Source organism: Scyliorhinus torazame, chromosome 18 (assembly GCF_047496885.1).
Source record: "Scyliorhinus torazame isolate Kashiwa2021f chromosome 18, sScyTor2.1, whole genome shotgun sequence".
NCBI lineage: Eukaryota > Metazoa > Chordata > Chondrichthyes > Carcharhiniformes > Scyliorhinidae > Scyliorhinus > Scyliorhinus torazame.
The window spans coordinates 90,507,309-90,526,657 of NC_092724.1; positions in this window are offsets into that span (position 1 = coordinate 90,507,309).

The window sequence follows — 19,349 nt, forward strand, 5'->3', positions numbered from 1 at the left end:
AGGGGATAGTTTCAGGTACTTAGGGATACAGGTGGCGCGGGACTGGGGTCGGTTGCACAAGTTGAACTTATCCCGGTTGGTGGAGCAAATGAGGGTTGAGTTCCGGAGATGAGATGCGCTCCCACAGTCACTAGCGGGGAGAGTGCAGACGGTGAAAATGACGATCCTCCCAAGATTCCTGTTGATATTCCAGTGTCTCCCCATTTTCATTCCGCGGTCCTTTTTTAAGAGGGTCAATAAAATGATTATGGGATTTGTGTGGGCGGGAAAATCCCCGCGGGTGAAGAGGGTGATGCTCGAGAGAAACCGAGGGAAAGGGGGGTTTGCACTGCCAAACTTTAGTAATTACTACTGGGGGGCCAACATAGCTGTGATAAGGAAGTGGATGGTGGGTGCGGGGTCGGTTTGGGGGCGGATGGAGGCCGCTTCGTGCAGGGGTATCAGTTTGGCAGCCCTGGTTACGGTGCCACTGCCGCTCCCGTCGGCACGGTACTCCACCAGCCCTACAGTGGTGGCGACTTTGCGGATCTGGGGCCAATGGAGGAGGCACATGGGGGAAGTGAGAGCATCGATTTGGTCCCCAATTTGCGATAATCATCGATTTGCCTCGGGGAATATGGACGGCGGGTTCCGAATATGGCAGAGGGCTGGGATTGAGCGGTTGGGGAACCTGTTCTTAGAAGGGAGCTTCCCAAGCATGAGGGCGCTGGAAGAGAAATTTGGGCTGGCGAGAGGGAATGATTTCAGGTACTTGCAGGTGCGGGACTTTCTACACAGACAGATTCCATCCTTCCCACGCCTGCCTCTGAGGGGGATCCAGGACAGAGTAGTGTCCAGTGGATGCGTGGGGGATGGGAGGGTCTTGGATATATATAAAGAACTTATGGGAGCAGGGGAGACGCAGACCGAGGAGTGAAGCTTAAGTGGGAAGAGGAGCTCGCAGGTGAGATAGAAGAGGGCATGTGGGCGGAGGCGTTGAGCAGGGTAAACGCGACCGCAACATGCGCTAGGCTCAGCCTGATCCAATTCAAGGTCGTCCACCGGGCCCACATGGCAGTGGCCCGGATGAGCAAATTATTTGGATTGGAGGACAGGTGCTCCAGATGTGCGGGAGGACCAACGAACCATGTCCACATGTTCTGGGCATGTCCAAAACTCAGGGGGTACTGGCAGGGACTCGCGGACGTTATGTCGCGGGTACTGAAAACAAGGGTGGCGATGAGTCCAGAGGTGGCAATTTTTGAGGTTTCGGAGGACCCGGGAGTCCAGGAGGAGAGAGAGGCTGATGTTCTGGCCTTTGCTTCCCTAGTAGCCCGGCGACGAATACTGCTGGCATGGAGGGACTCAAAGCCACCAAAGTCGGAGGCCTGGCTATCGGACATGGCGAGCTTTCTCCGTCTGGAGAAAATTAAGTTCGCTCTGAGAGCATCACTGTTAGGGTCCGCCCAGAGGTGGCAATCATATATTGACTTCTTCGCGGAAAATTAATCGTCAGCAGGGGGGGTGGCGGGAGGGGGGGGGTTAGGGCAAACGTCGATTAGGGGGTTAATTAGACGGTTCTTGTGGGATAGGAGCAGTTTTTGCACTATGTTTATTGTTCTTTGCACACTGTTTTGTATTGTTGTTGTTTACTGTGCCAAAAATGCTTCAATAAAATTGTTGCTTAAAAAAAAAGAGATGCGCCATTGTCAGGGGGGTGGAACGCGGGGAGCTGGTGGCCGCCGTCGCCACTCTATAGGGTCGCTCCGGTTTGGCACCCAGCCCACCGTGCTCCCGGTCAGTGCCTGTAGGGACCTAAGGCTCACCTCGGGACGGAGGGGCAGCTGCCCCTCCATCATATGGCACTGCCAGCCTTGGCGGCTCCCCAATGTCTGCAGCATGGTGTCAAAACCCTCAGCGATGCTCCGCAGTGATTGGGACATGCTCTGAAGTGCCCCGGCAATGCCCAGCTGCGACTGGGACACCTTTCCCAGTGATTGGGACATGCTCTGCAGTGCCTCATCAAGGTCCACGTGGGACTGGGACACGTCCCGCAGTGACTGGGACATGCTGTTGAGTCACTCAACCATGGCCATCACTGACTGAGCCACGCCTTGGACACCTCCACTCATGCTGCTGACGTCATGCACCAGGCTCTCCACTACAGTCACCACCCTAGCAGTGTTGGCCTCGGCGCCACGAATTGCCCGTGCCATCTCTTGCACCCGTAGCCTCGAGGGCTCCTCCAATTGACTATAGACCCGCTGGTGGGGAGCAGGAGTATGAGGGGGATGGGGGAGGATTTGGGAAGATGGGGGATTGGGGGAGGAGGTGGGGAGGATGGGGGAGTGGCGTGGGCGGCACAGCTGGACATGGGTGAACTGGGGCATGGTACTGTGCTGGGTGTGGGCAGTGGCAGGCGTATGCTCATGGGGGGCAATGCCATGGGGTCAGTGCCAACCCACCCATGCAGCCCAGTGGAGATCATTGATTTACTCACGGCACTGGGTGCCGGTCCTCCTGGTCACACTCCCCGAGCTGACGGGCGCTGCCGTTTCCTCGCAGGCGGCACTGGCTGCCCTGTGGCTGACCCCCCGAGCCCCTTGGGGGAACAGGGCATCCCGTCTGGTCTCAACCACGTCCAACAATCTGACCAGGTCGGCATCCCCGAATCCTGAGGTTTGTTTCCCCGGTGGCATGGCTGCGGGCTGTGTGGGGTTTGCCCTGCAGGAGCGGCTTAAGTGCTGCTCTCCCTTGTTAGCAGAGAGCTGGCGGGCGGAGTCGCGGTGGCACCGTCATTTTCGGCTGAAGCTTGTGGGGACTCGTTAAGAGGACCAATTAACATTTGATACCGGTGACGACCTCACCAGGTCGAGCTTTGGGAAGCTCACGGCAGTTCCTGCGCTTAGAAATTTTTCCGTTAAATCACGCCCAATATTTCAAAACAAGTCAAAGAGAGTGTCTTTGTTTTTCATATTCAGTACAAAGCACGACATTAAGAGAATCCTCTCTTCTAGGATCCCCAGCGATTTCTCAGTACAAGCACGTTTTTATGAAACAATCAATTATTGATTGGATCAACCCAATTGATCTTGGATATTTCCATTCTCCCCAACAATAGTTTCAATGCAGCAAGATCAAACGGTAACTTTCTTTCACTCACACTTTTTGCAGTGTTTGTTATCCCACAAAGAACGATTCGCTCTGCATCATTCAATGGATAAGTTATCTTCAGAATGCCCCTTGTATAAATTTCCTCCTAAAAGATTTGACAAATAGATTCCTGGGTGGGATTCTCTGACCTGAGGCTAAGTGTTGATGCCGTTGTAAACGCCTTCGAGTTTCTCCACGGCATCTACATGCCCATTTCATGCGTGGTGGCTCCCTCCTCCGCGCTGGCCTTACATGGCGTAGGGCTACAGGGGCCGGCGCGGAACAAAAGAGGCCCCCAGCCCGAGAGGCTGGCCCGCCAATCGGTAGGCCCCGATTGTGGGCCAGGCCACAGTGGAGGCCCCCCCCGGGATCGGACCCTCCCACCAGGTCGCCCCCAGATGGTTGCACACCGAGGTCCCGCCGGGTAAGACCACACGTGGGCGGCGCCGGCAGGACTCGTTTTTTTATGGCCGCTTGGCCCATCCCGGGTGGAGAATCACTGGGGGGCCGCGTAGAGTGGCCCCCGACCGGCGCCGCGCCGACTGCGCCGGCGACAATGGTGCCGATTCTCCGCTCTCTGGAGAATCGCTGGACCGGCGTAATGTTAAGGGGATTGAGGAAACTACAGTTCCACTGACTTTCCAAAGACAATTGGCTTATGATGCCACTCGTCCAGTTTTATTTGTGCCCTTTTCACGGAAAGCTTACTTAACAGCAAGAGTATTTCACTAGAGATTATATCAGTAACGATAAAGTTGTTTACTCCAGCAGTTCTAAATGGAATTGTCATTGTTTTTAGTGATGAAAATGTGTTATTACCGAACCTAAAACAAATTGAACCTTTAAACTCCCTGATCTTACACTGATCCTCACTACAGAGTGAATCTAAGTCACATTTTGACCGATCCACATACTTTTGAGGGGCAAGCACTATCTAACACAGCACAATTGAATGAGTCCATAACTAACACACTCATCACTTAACTAAAGCTCCATGAGACTGGGAAAATTCCTTCGGACTGAGCATTATGTTTTTCTGCTTAGGTCAGTTCATTGCATCATGATGTTTTTAGTCACAGCTGAGGCACCTCTTAACTATTAACAGAAGTGTTTGGGGGTATGGAAAGGAATAGTGCGGGGGGGGGGGGGGGATAGAGCATAGGGTGTCCTTATATGCTGATGACTTGCTGTTATACGTGTCGGAACCGAGTGGGTTGATAGGGGGAATATTGGAGCTGCTTCGAGTGTTTGGGTCTTTCTCGGGGTACAAGCTGAATCTAGACAAGAGTGAGTATTTTGTGGTATCGCGGTCGGGTGTGGGGGCAGGGGTGGGGGGGCTGCCATTCCGTAGGGCAGGGACTCACTTTAGGTACCTGGGGGTGCAGGTTGCCCGGGAGTGGCGGAGGGGGGGGGCTCCGTAGATACAACATTTCTAGTTTGGTGGGGAGAGTGAAAGCGGATCTGGCAAGGTGGGATGGTCACTGGCGGGTCGGGTACAGGCGGTTAAAATGAACGTGTTGCCACGATTTCTGTTTATTTTTCAATGCCTGCCGATTTTCCTGCCAAAGGCTTTTTTCAGAGAGATTGAGGGAAGGGTTACGTCGTTCATATGGGGAGGGAAGGTGGCCAGAGTTAGAAAGGTGCAACTATAGGGGGGAAGGCAGGCAGGGGGTTTGGGTCTTCCGAACCTGATGTACTGCTACTTGTCATGATATACATCAGCATATCATGGTGCAATTACACACACACTGACACACTGATGGACATACAGTAGGACCAACCAGCATACACAACATCGCAGCCAATCACCATGTGCTGAGTGCCTCACCTGGATAGTGATAGGCCAGGGTCCACAGATAAGCTGGTAATGCATGTACCCAAGCTTACAGTATGTTATTACAGTTGAGTTGTTAATAAAATAGAGTTACACCATCTCCAGCCGTGTTGACCTGTTTGTAGACCAGAACACCCAACGCGACATGGTTCCAGGAGTGGACACATACTAGCCCCTGTGAGACCTACCTGCAACTTATCTGCAATCCGCCATCCTGCAGCATGGAGAACATCAACCCGCCGCCGCCGCTACGCATCGCTGGCAATCTCGGGGTGAATTGGAAGCTTTTTAAACAGCACTTCCAGCTCTTCCTAGAGGCCACAGACAGGGAGAATGCATCGGACACCAGGAAGATTGCCCCTCTTCTCTCCACGGCAGGGCAACACGCCATTCACATCTTTAACTCCCTTACATTCGCGGACGGCGAGGACAAAACCAAATACAAGACGGTGCTCCTAAAATTCGATGAACACTTCAGCGTCGAAGTTAACGAAAGCTTCGAAAGGTACCTGTTCCAGCAGCGCCTGCAGGGTAAGGATGAGCCTTTCCAGTCTTATTTAACGCACCTCCGCGTCCTGGCGCAGATCTGTGGCTATGGGCCCACATCTGACTCCATGATACGCGACCAGATAGTTTTCGGGGGCATGTCGGACACCCTGTGCCAGCAGCTCCTTAAAATCAAGCAACTCACCCTAGCGACGGCCATCGAGACCTGCGTCCTGCATGAGAACGCCACCAGCCGGTACTCACACATACAGGCGGCTGAAACGGCGCGGCAGGGGCCCCACAATGCGGAGCAGGTCCAGACGATCGAGTACCTACTGGCCCGCGGCCCGGAGGAAGGCCGCCATTTCGCGCACTTTCCGAGGCCTCCCGCGCTTGTACGCGCCAAAGGAGGGGACGTTGACGCGGAGGAACGCGATTGCAAGACCGCACCGCGCATGCGCGGTGGCGCAACGAATGCACTGACGTCATGATGTGCGGCAATGCCTACGCTGTGGCAGGCTTGGCCACTATGCTGCCTGCTGTCGAGCACCTCAGCCTGCCAACTCATAACAGTTTAACCAGCCTCACAGAAATGTTCGGGCAATTCTACCCACGTTCACCGAGTCCGATCCTGACATCATACAGACCAGTGATACGGAGGACAGGGAGCCTTTCCGCATTGCTGTCATCAACAAGAACAAGCTGTCCCCGAGTCGAATGCACCAGCCGCTGTCGGTGCACAGCATTGATCTGGACGACGAGTGGTGTGCCACCCTGATGGTCAACCAATCCCAGATCACATTCCGCCTGGACACGGGTGCTTCCGCAAATCTCCTCGCATGGTCAGCACTTCAAACCCTGAGGGTCAAGCCAGCAATTCTTCCATCCATCTGTCAACTGGTCGACTATAATGGCAACGTCATCCCCGCCACGGGGTCTTGCCAACTCGTAGTGACGCACAACTCGCGTAAAGCCATCCTACCCTTCGAGATTGTGGGCTCTTCAAAGGACTCTCTGCTAGGCGCACAGGCGTGCAAACTCCTCCACCTCGTTCAGCGAGTACACTCTCTCCAGAAGGCACGTCGGACTTCCAAGATGCGGAATTCAGGGCGCAACTAAACTCAATCCTCTCTCACAACCAGGATGCTTTCGAGGGCATGGGTACACTGCCCTACACATACAAAATCCTGCTCAAACAGGATGCCACCCCAGTAGTTCATGCACCTCGCAGAGTCCCAGCACCCCTCAAGGACCGTCTCAAGCAACAGCTTGATGCCTCAAAGGGCTTCTGGCAGATTCAATTGGATCAGTCCAGCAGGAAGCTGTGTACCTTCAACACTCCTTTTGGCAGATACTGCTACAATAGGATGCCATTTGGAATCATATCGGCCTCTGAAGTTTTCCATCGCATCATGGAACAGATGATGGAGGGCATCGAAGGCGTGCGCGTCTATGTGGACGATATCATTATTTGGTCTACCACATCGCAGGAGCACATCAGTCGCGTCTTTCAACAGATATGGGACCAAAGGAGATTGGCCAAACCGAGCTCAAGTTCTTGGGGGCCGGTTGCCGACAAGGTGGCAGCCATCACGGCTATGCAGAAGCCGACAGACAAGAAGGCGGTGCTACACTTCCTAGGAATGGTCAACTTCCTGGGAAAATTCTTCCCTAACCTTGCTTCCCACACCACAGCTCTCCGGCACCTTGTCAGGAAGACAACTGAATTCCAGTGGCTTCCCACCCACCAGCGTGAATGGGAGGAGCTCAAGGTCAAGCTCACCACCGCCCCGGTACTGGCGTTCTTCAATCTTGCAAGGGAGACGAAGATCTCGACTGATGCCAGCCAATCCGGCACTGGGGCGGTCCTCCTGCAACAAGATGACGCCTCATCATGGGCCCTTGTCACCTATGCATCACATGCCATGACCCCCACAGAGCAGCGCTATGTGCAAATTGAGAAAGAGTGCCTAGGCCTGTTGCCTGGCGTTGACAAGTTCCACGACTATGTGTATGGCCTTCCCCAGTTCACTGTGGAGACCGACCATCGCCCGCTGGTTGGCATCATCCAAAAGGACCTTAATGACATGACCCCTCGCCTCCAGCGCATTCTGCTCAAACTCCGGAGGTACGACTTCCAACTTGTATACACCCCGGGTAAGGACCTGATCATAGCAGACGTTCTGTCCAGGGCAGTCGACACTCCGTCCGACCCAGAGGGGTTCGTTGGCCAAGTCGACGCACATGTAGCCTCCACTTCTGCCAATCTGCCGGCCACTGACGAACGCCTTGCCCACATTCGCCGTGAGACTGCGGCTGACCCCCTTCTGCAACATGTAATGCGCCACATGATGGACGGGTGGCTCAAGGGACAATGCCCACAGTTTTACAACATTCGGGACGACTTGGCAGTCGTGTATGGTGTCCTCCTGAAGCTGAACCGCATTGTGATCCCACACAGCATGCAACGGCTTGTCTTACAACAGCTGAGAAGTGCCGACGGAGGGCCCGAGAGGCTGTATACTGGCCGGGAATAAATGAGGACACTGCCAGCACTGTGCTCAATTGCCCCACTTGTCAGCAGTTCCAGCCGGCACAACCACGTGAGACCCTTCAGCCCCATGAGTTGGTCACGTCCCCCTGGTCGAAGGTGGGGGTGGACCTGTTCCATGCGTTCGGCAGGGATAAATCATCATCATCGACTACTTTTCCAACTATCCTGAGGTTATATGCCTGCACGACACCACGTCATCGACTGTTATCCGGGCCTGTAAGGAGACCTTCGCTCGCCACGGCATTCCGCTCACCGTGGTGTCAGACAATGGCCTCTGCTTCGCGAGTCAGGAATGGTCTTCCTTCGATAGTGCATACAACTTTGCACACGTGATGTGCAGTCCCCTGCACCCTCAACCAAATGGCAAAGCAGAGAAGGGCGTCCACATTGTAAAAAGGCTCCTCTGCAAGGCTGCTGATGCAGGATCTGACTTCTGCCTCGCCTTGCTGGCCTATCGCTCGGCCCCATTGTCCACGGGCCTATCGCCGGCCCAACTGCTGATGGGTCGCACCCTCAGGACCACTGTGCCATCCATTCACGTCCCAGACCTCGACCATGCTCCGGTACTTCGGCGGATGCAGCAACAGCGTGAGCAACACAAGGCGGCTCATGATACTCGGGCGACTGATCTTCCTGCCCTGGTGCTTGGAGATCATGTCCGCATACATCTTTCAGAGGGTGGATGGTCAGCAACCCCTGAGGTTCTTAGACAGGTGGCTCCCCGCTCGTTTCTGGTTCGTTTGCCTGATGGCTCCATTCGCCGCCGCAATCGGTGTGCCCTTCGTCTGGTTCCACGCTCACTACGAAATTCTGCACCCGTGCCACGCCCTCCTGTTGTCCCTGACATGGACTTTGTTGAGCTTCCGGATACCCTGCCTCCTCCTCACTCGACCGTGGCCCGGCCCATTCCTCAGCCGGTGGATCCTGAACCACCCTTGAGACGGTCAACCCGAATTCGTTGCCCACCCCAAAGACTTGATTTATAAACCTTGCACTATTGGACTCACTGACTTGTTCTGCCATACTGTTTAAGAGTTTTTCATCGTTTGTTAATAGCATTTCTTTCGTTCTTGGTCTAACATCGTTTTCCTCTGCACCTGGCACCTTCCTGTGTATATAGCATAGCCACATGTACATATTGATGTAAATAATGCACACACATGATCAGACACACTCACTACACTTTATTTATTCTCATGTAGGCACATATTCTTTGCAAAAAGGGGGGATGTCATGATATATGTCAGCATATCATGGTGCAATCACACACACATTGACACACTGATGGACATACAGTAGGACCAACCAGCATACATGGCATCGCAGCCAATCACCAGTGAGAGCACACGCACTATAAAGACAGGGGACACCAGAGTTCCCGCTCATTCTAGCAGCAGCCAGCTCAGAGCACAGAGCTCACAGCCTGCCTCTCAGACATTCACAATGTGCTGAGTGCCTCACCTAGATAGTGATAGGACAGGGTCCACAGATAAGCTGGTAATGCACATACCCAAGCTTACAGTATGTTATTACAGTTGAGTTGTTAATAAAATAGAGTTACACCATCTCCAGTTGTGTTGACCTGTTTGTAGACCAGAACACCCAACACGACACTACTGGGCAGCGAATGTGGAGAAGGTGCGGAGCGGGGTCAGAGGGGTTGATTCCCAGTGGGTCAGAATGGAGGAGAGTTTGTGCAGGGGGTCAGGATTGAAAGCACTAGCAGCAGCGCCGCTCCTGATAGCCCCGGGGAAGTACTCAGAGAGTCCGGAAATAGTAGCTTCATTGAAAATTTTGAGGCAGTTCCGCCAACACTTCGGGTTGGGGGCAGGGTCAAGGGAAATGCCGATTCGGGGGAACCACAGATTTGAGCCAGGGAGGTGGGATGGAAATTTTCGGAAATGGGAGGAGAAGGGGATTAAGACACTAAAAGATTTGTTTCTTAGGGGTCGGTTTGCAGGATTGAAGGAGCTGGAAGTGAAGTATGGGCTAGAGCAGGGGGAAATGTTTAGATACATGCAGGTTTGAGATTTTGCCAGAAAGGAGATACAGAACTTCCCGGAGGAGCCGGCCTCCACATTGCTGGAGGAGGTGCTGATGACAGGGGGACTGGAGAAGGGGGCCGTGTCAGCGGTCTACGGAGATATTTTGGAGGAGGAGAAGGCACCGCTGGAAGGGATAAAAGCAAAGTGGGAGGAAGAGTTGGGAGAGGATATGGTGGAGGGGTTCTGGTGTGAGGTGCTCCGGAGAGTAAATGCCTCCACCTCATGCACAAGGTTGGGGCTGATACAGCTGAAGGGGTATACAGAGCACACCTCACGAGGGCGAGGATGAGCCGATTCTTTGCAGGAGTAGAAGATGTGTGTGAACATTGCGGGGGGGGGCCCGCTCATCACGTTCTTATATTTTGGTCCTGTCCCAAGCTAGAAGATTACTGGAAGGAGGTTTTTAGGATAATTTCTAAAGTGGTGCACGTGAAACTGGACCCGGGCCCCCGGGAGGCCATATTCGGAGTGTCGGACCAGCCAGGGTTGGAAACGGGTGCGGAGGCAGATGTCGTAGCCTTCGCCTCATTGATTGCCCAAAGGCAGATCCTGCTGGGATGGAGAGCAGCCTCTCCACCCTGTGCCCTGGCGGGTGGGGGGATCTGTTGGAATTCTTGATCTTGAGAACATTAAGTTTGAACTGAGGGGAAGGATGGAGGGGTTCTACAAGTCATGGGCATTATTCATTATGCACTTTCAAGAACTGGATAATAGCGAACATTAGTTGGGGGGGTGGATGGGAGGGTTGGGGGGAGGGGGGGAGGTGATGGGTGTTAATGGGGTCTATGGGGGAATCCCTGATTCCTTTTTGTCATTTGTTTATGTGAACATGTGGACGAATGTTTGGGGTTTGGTGGGAGGATGGATCGTTGATATTGATATGGGGATTGACATATTTGTTACTGATTATTGTTTATTGTTGATGGGTGTAAATTGGGGAGAAAATGCGAAAAAGGAGGAGAATAAAGAATTTTTAAAAAAAACTATTAACAGAAGGCTATAGAGGCCAAATCACTGAGGCCAAAGACAGAGATAGCTAGGTTCTGGATTAATAAGGGGATCAGAGATTATGGGGAGAAGGCAGGAGAATGAGGGATGAGAAAAATCAGCCATGATTGAATGGCAGAGCAGACTCGATGGGCCGAGTGGCCTAATTCTGCTCCTATGTCTTATGGTCTTATCCCCCTGGCATTCCTGGGGTTCATTCGCCTATTTCTGCTGTGATATCCAGATCTACTAATGATGCTTTCATCCTCATTCTGCCTGTCCCTAACTCTTCCCTTGTTTTGAAGCCGATGTCCAGATGGCAGTCATTGAGTTTTCTATTCTTTGTGATACCAAAGAATGTACCATTCGTTCCCCCAGGTCAGCTGGAAGTGACTTCTTCCCCAGGAAATCTTTACAGGCAACAGACATCAGATCAAACTGATGGCCTTCATTGGAAGAGGATTTGATTGCAGGAGCACTCATGTCTTTCGTCATAAGACAACTCACTCATTCCATCTCAATCTCCCCTTGCACACCTCCAGCACATTCACATTCTTCTTTAAATAATGAAACTATAACTGCACACAGTAATCGAGATGGGGTCTCACCAATGCCCTGTATAACGGAAGCATAACATCCTTACTTTTACATTTAATTCCTCTCGCAATAAAGAACAAAGAACAGCAAAGCACAGGAACAGGCCCTTCGGCCCTCCAAGCCTGCGACCACCATGCTGCCCGTCTAACCTGAAACCTTCTACACTTCTGGGGCCCGTAACCCTCTATTTCCATCCTATTCATGTATTTGTCAAGACTCCCCTTAAATGTCACTATTGTACCTGCATCCAGCGAGTTCCAGGCGCCCACTACTCTCTGTGTAAAAAACGTTCCTCGCACATCTCCTTTAAACTTTGCTCCTCGCACCTTAAACCCATGTCCCCCAGTAAAGGTTAGCATTCCTGATTAAATGCTGTGCCTGCAGACTAACCTTTTGTGACTCATGCACTAGAATACCCAGATCCCTCTGCACCTCGGAATTTTGCAGTTGTTCTCGATTTAAAAAACACTCTGCTTTTTTAAAAATTCTTCCTTGCTAATAGGGCTTCACTTTAACATTTCCCCTGAAGGTTGGCATCTGCAACATTGTGGCACTCCGCCAGTACTTCCCTAAAGCAGCAGCCTACAATTTGTGCTGGAGTGAGGAATTAGGCTCAGAGACACGGGTGATGCTGACTGGTCTCCACAGGTCGCAGTTCTCAGTGCAGGGAACTATCTGATGTGCAGCAACACAACAAGGTTATTAACGGCCTCTCCTCCTCTGCCTTCAGGCGCCGTGGCCCTAAGAAGGCGTTGGTGATCATGAACTCCCATTGGATTAGTCCAAAATAATCCTTGATAAAGTACCGCAGTGGTTTACCTTTACCCAGTTGATCTTCCCGGAGGCTCGTGGAGTACGAGCTCCCCGCTGAGGGGCGGAAGTCCACCAGGGGGGCTCGTTAATTCCCCAAGATAAAAACTGGCTCAGGAAGTAGCCGACATCGCAGGATGATCCCAGTTGGGACTTTGGACTTTGTTATTGTATTTCCTAGAGTGAGTAGGAAATAAACTATTTTGACCCTCTTTTTCGTGACTCCTCATTGATTACAATAAGCCTGTAGTGCAGTATGGCAGACCAGGAAACTCTCCTGCTCTTTACCGCCTGTCATTGGGCAGATTGAAATTGTTTACAGACTGATAATCACCCTCTTCGGCCACATTGCAGATGCACCATCCATGGTCATGATGTCCTGAAGTGGGATTTGAATACAGCCTCTCGGAGATGATTATTCTTTCTAAAATCGCTTACAATCACATTGCTAATCTATTGCAATAGATGGCGCTGTTGGGTCAGGTTCCAGGGCGCAGCTAGTACAGTTCCTCGTTCACTGCCTGTCCCCTGTTTACAGAAAACGGCAGCGATTTCCACCAGAAGATCTCCCCACATGAAATGACACAGCTAGTAATGCAGTGGCTATACAATTGGACAAGCAATCTGTAAAATCTCAGGCAAGCGACCACCTGGAAGCGATATCTGTAAAAACATTTGGTTTTATTCAGGTTACTACACACCTCCTACTCCCCCAAAGGGTCTCCCGCACCTGGCTCACACCTGGGCCGGCGCATTTATATCCCAGCAGTGTTTGAGGGGTTAGCACCGCCCCCTCATCTGAGTAAATTGTATTCAGGTGAGGCTGCAGAGATTCCGAGATTTCAGATCCCTGGACCTCCTGTCAGGTCGTAACACAATCTGAAGAGCGTGATCCTGCCACAAGCAATTTACGGATTTGAATTCATTGCAAGGTAGTTGTCATAATATGCACTCATGTTCATATTGAGATACAGACAGGCAGTGATGGACACACACAGGAACCAATCACCACACACAATACAGAACAACCAATCACCAGGCAGGACACTACAGGGTACATTACCAGTATAAAACACACAAGGCAGGAAGGTTCGGCCTCTTCGTACTGGTGATAGCTGTAGCAACAGTCAGGGTGCAATGTACAGTCAGCACCTACTACACATGGCACAGAGCAAGTCTGGGCAAGCCAGACCAAGGTTAGCAAGCTTAGATTGATATAGTGTCGACCCACAGCGAACTGTGTACATTACTCGGCAAGTTCAATAAAGCAGTGTTGGACCATCTACAGCGTTGGAAGCCTGTTTCAAGTGATACTGCATCGAGTTGCAGTCCGTGTTAATCCAGCATATATAACACATCATGGTACCAGGAAACTATTAACTCTAACAGACCTACCTCGAGTAAATCTGAAACAACCAGAAAGCAAGTAGCAAACAGCCAGCGGTATGGAAAAGATCCAGGCCCCTCTACAGCTCCGGATCTCCGGCAACCTCAGCGCCAACTGGAGGGTCTGCAGACAGAAGTTCCTCCTACACCTCACGGCATCTGACCTTGAGGAAGCATCAGATGCCAGGAAAATCGCACTGCTCCTGTCGACGGCGGGAGATCACACCATCCACATCTTTAACTCGCTCACGTTTGCCCAAGGGGAAGATAAAGCAAAGTTCCAGACCATTTTGCAAAAGTTCGACAGCCACTGTGAAGTCGAGCTAAATGAGAGCTTTGAACGGTACATCTTCCAACAGAGGCTTCAGGGTAAGGACAAGCCTTTTCACTCCTTTTTGACCCATCTCCGCATCTTAGTGCAGTCATGTAACTATGACTCGACTGCTGATTCCATCATCCAGGATCAGATCGTTTTCGGGGTCCATTCCGACTCCCTGCGGGAGCAGCTCCTTAAAATCAAACATATGATCCTCCCGATCGCCATCGAAACATGCGTTGTCTATGAACATGCCAGAAATCGCTACTCCCACATCAAGGCGGCAGAAACGACAAAACTAGCCTCCCTCGAGGCAGAAAGTGTACAGGCCATCGTTAGGCTGAGCGTTGAGGAGAGTGGCCGTTTCGCAGGTTTCAGTGGTCATTTCGCGGGCTTTCCACGGGGCCCCACGCAGGCGCACCGCGACTGGGAGGACAATGCGGCCGAAAACCCTAGTACGCATGTGCGAACGTCGGCCGACCGCACTGTGCAGGCGCGAAGGCACACGGAACGCAGACGTGCCAAAATTGTGGCTCCGCCCATTTAAAGCGGCAATGCCCAGCCAAAGGAAGGCGATGTCTACAGTGTGGAAAGCCTGGGCATTATGCGGCCTTATGTAGGTCCGCTCCACCGGTCAAAAGCCAGCGATCCCAGCTGCAACGCAGACCTGTCCACTGCATGCAGCAAGGCATGCAGGATTCCGATCCCAATCGCCCAACGGACCCAAATGATGACTGCCTTGAGTCTCCATATCAGGTGGGCATTATCACCACACGTGAGAATGTCTCCTCCACTCATGCAAAGTGCCTCTCAATCCTAAGTGTGGATTCTGGTGACGAATGGCGCGCTGTCGTTAAAGTGAATCAGCGCAGAATCCAATTCAAACTGGACACTGGTGCGTCTGCAAACCTCATATCCCGGGCAGACCTCGACAGCATCCGAGACCAACCCAAAATTCTTCCACCAGCCTGCCAGCTCCTTGATTACAATGGCAATGCCATAGATGCGAGTGGATCGTGTCATCTAGTTGCATCCCACAAGGCAATCATGGCCACGTTAAGATTCGAGATTGTCAGGCCTGACAAGGCATCCCTGCTTGGTGCCCATGCATGTCAACTCCTTAATCTGGTACAGCGAATCCATGCCATGTCCTCTGCACCTCCGACTGCCTCATCTCATGTGAATCTACAGGCTAACATAGACAACATCCTCACGCAATATCCCGATGTGTTCGATGGGGTGGGCACGCTCCCGTATCGCTACAAAATACTACTCAAGCTGGATGCCACCCCAGTCATTCATGCACCACGTCGGGTGCCGGATCCTCTAAAGGATCGTTTAAAAGCGCAGCTGCAAGAGCTCCAAAGCCAAGGCATAATTTCAAGGGTCACGGAACCAACAGACTGGGTCAGCTCCATGGTCTGCGTGAAGAAGCCCTCAGGCGAAATACGAATCTGTATCGATCCCAAAGACCTCAATCGCAACATCATGAGGGAGCACTACCCAATCCCGAAGCAGGAAGAACACACGCCAAATTCTTTACCAAGCTGGACGTCTCACGTGGTTTCTGGCAGGTATAACTGGACGACTCCAGCAGGAAGCTCTGCACATTTAACACTCCGTTTGGCAGGTACTGTTACAACCGCATGCCTTTCGGTATCATTTTAGCCTCCGAAGTCTTTCACCGCATAATGGAGCAAATGGAGGGCATCGAGGGTGCGCGAGTCGATGTGGATGACGTGATAATCTGATCCATGACCCCCGAGGAGCACATAGATCAGCTCAAACAGGTCTTTAAAAGGGTCCACGAGAATGCTAAACAGGGCCAAATGCTCATTTGGTCTGTCATCAATCAGATTTCTGGGTGACCAAATATCCCAGCAGGGTGTGCAACCTGATTCCGACAAAGTAACGGCAATCAATGCCATGAAGACACCAGAGGACAAAAAGGTGGTACTACGCTTCCTGGGGATGGTGAATTTTCTGGGAAAATTCATTCCTAACATGGCATCCCACACCACAGCCCTCCGGCACCTAGTAAAAAAGACCACAGTATTCCAGTGGACACCAACACATCAAGCAGAGTGGGTGGAGCTCAAGGCAAAGCTCACCACGGCCCCAGTCCTGGTGTTCTTTGACCCGACCAAGGCAACAAAAATATCCACGGACCAAGCCAGCACGGCATTGGTGCGGTGCTCCTCCAGAAAGATGACTCCTCGTCCTGGGCTCCAGTGGCATACGCATCCAGGGCCATGACTCCGACTGAGCAAAGGTACGCACAGATTGAAAAGGAGTGCCTGGGTCTCCTAACAGGAATCATTAAATTCCACGATTACGTATACAGTTTGCCAAAGTTCACGGTGGAAACAGACCACAGACCCTCAGTCCATAGCATCCAGAAGGATTTAAATAACATGACGCCCTGGCTACAGCGCATTCTTCTGCGACTCCGCCGATATGATTTCGACCTCGTCTACACACCAGGCAAGGAGCTGATAATCACGGATGCCCTATCCAGATCCATCACCATGCCCTGCGAACATGTAGAATTCATCCGTCAAATTGAGGCACAGGTGCAGATGTGCACCAGCAACCTCCCGGCCACTGATGAACGTGTCGTCCAGATACGAGCAGAAACTGCCAAAGACCCTCTGCTGCAAAGGGTAATGCACCACCTCGCAAATGGGTGGCGCAAGGGGCAATGCCTCCAGTTTTTTAATGTCAAGGATGAAATGCCGACGCAGAGCTCGACAGGCAGTGTACTGGCCTGGGATCAGCAGGACATCTCCAACATGGTCCTCAATTGCACCACATGCCAGAGATTCCAACCATCTCAGCTCAAGGAGACGCTCCAACAATATGAGCTTGTGACCTCTCCGTGGTCCAAGGTGGGAATAGACCTCTTTCACGCAAATGGGCGTGACTATGTACTTCTGATCGATTACTTTTCGAACTACCCAGAATTGTGAAGCTGTCGGACTTCACGTCAAAATCAGTCATCAAGGCCTGCAAGGAGACGTTTGCCACTCACAGTGATGAGCGATAATGGTCCATGTTTCCACAGCCAAGAGTGGTCCAACTTTACACAATCCTACCACTTCAAACATGTCACATCCAGTCCCCATTACCCGCAGTCAAACGGGAGGGTGGAAAAGGGGTCCACATTGTCAAGCAGCTGCTCTGCAAGGCTGCAGACTCTGCATCTGATTTTAACCTTGCACTGTTGGCATACAGGGCAACCCCTCTGTCGACTGGTCTGTCTCCGGCTCAACTACTCAAGAATCGCAACCTGCGGACAACTGTCCCAACCATCCACGTTCCAGACCTTGATCACCTCACGGTGCTAAGAAAAGTGCAGCGACTCAGGGACCAGCAGAAGATCACGTATGATGCTCATGCTGCTGATTTGCCTGCGCTGGCTCCAGAAGATGTTGTTCGCATCAAGCTGCCTGAGGGAGGTTGGTCAGCCCCAGCTGTTGTTGTACAACAGGCTGCCCCCAATGATGTGTTGGGTGTTCTGGATCACATGCAGGTCACCACCACTTGAAGTAGTGCAACACTATTTTATTAAAAGGTTAACTATTTAAACATACTTGAACTGTGGGTAAATACGATACCAGCTTTAACTAAAGACCTTTGCCTTGTCCTAACCAGTTGATGCACTCAGCACATGGTGAATGTCTGTGTTGCAGGCTGTGAGCTCTGTGCTCCGAGCTGGCTGCTACTCGAATGAGCGTGAACTCTGATGTCCCCTGTCTTTATAGTGCGTGTGCTCTCACTGGTGATTGGCTGCGATGTTGTGTATGTCGATTGGTCCCACTGTGTATCCACCAGTGTGTGTCTGCACCATGATATACTGGTGCATATTATGACACCCAGGTTTTTCGTTGTTCACATGGCTGATCAGGCACAACAGAAGGGCACTGCACAAAGTTGCCTGCCCACCACCACCTGACCACACCCCTCCGTATGTCGAGACGCCTCCTCCGGACATTTCAAACCATGAGCCTGCCAATCTGGCAGCAATCCCGCCTGTCGAGATGCCGGCATCGTCCCCCCCCTGCCACCTCTGAGGCGGTCGACAAGATTCCGTCGCCCACCACAAAGACTGAACTTTTAGACTTTAACTGTGTAACTTTTGTTCACATTGTTCTGTATAAGCACGATAGACACCTTCCCATGTATATATGTTCACTCACACACCATTTTGCACATAGTCACACATGTAAATACAAGCACACAGCCACAAGCATCAAAAATGTATTTTAAAAGGGGAGATGTCATAATATGCACTCATGTTCATAGTGAGATACAGACAGGCAGTGATGCAGGACCAATCAGCACACAGAATACAGAACAACCAATCACCAGGCATACACTACAGGGTACATTACCAGTATAAAACACACGAGGCAGGAAGGCTTGGCCTCTTCGGACTGGTGATAGTTGTAGCAACAGTCAGGGTGCAATGTACAGTCAGCACCTACTGCACATGGCACAGAGCAAGTCTGGACAAGCCAGACCAAGGTTAGCAAGCTTAGATTAATAGAGTGTCAACCCACAGCGAACTATGTACATTACACGGCAAGTACAATAAAGCAGTGTTGAACCATCTACAGCGTTGGAAGCCTGTTTTCAAGTGATACTGCATCGAGTTGCAGTCCGTGTTAATCCAACATATATAACACATCAGTATTCAAATCTGGAAGTTAAAAAACTGATGTCAGTAAAAGTAACCATGAAACTGTGGTATTGTTGTTAAAAACACAACTGGTTTCTTTGATATCCTTTACAGAAGATACTGCCTGGCCTAATTGTGACCCCGGTCTGACATCAGCAGTGGTTATATTGGCCAAATGGGCCCCGTTGTATCAAACTGCTGCATTGTTTCAAGGAAATACCTTCAAAGGGCAATTCAGGACGAGCAATTTGATGCCCACATCCTGACTGAGTGCGAATTAAAAAACAGTAACGAAAGAGAAAATGCTGGAAAATCTCAGCAGGTTTGGCAGCATCATCAGGGAAGAAAAGAGCTAACGTTTCGAGTCCGATGACTCTTTATCAAAGCTTTGTCATCGTACTCGAAACGTTAGCTCTTTTCTCTCCCTACAGATGCTGCCAGACTTGCTGAAATTTTCCAGCATTTTCTCTTTCGTTTCAGATTCCAGCATCCGCAGTAATTTACTTTTAAAAAACAGTAAA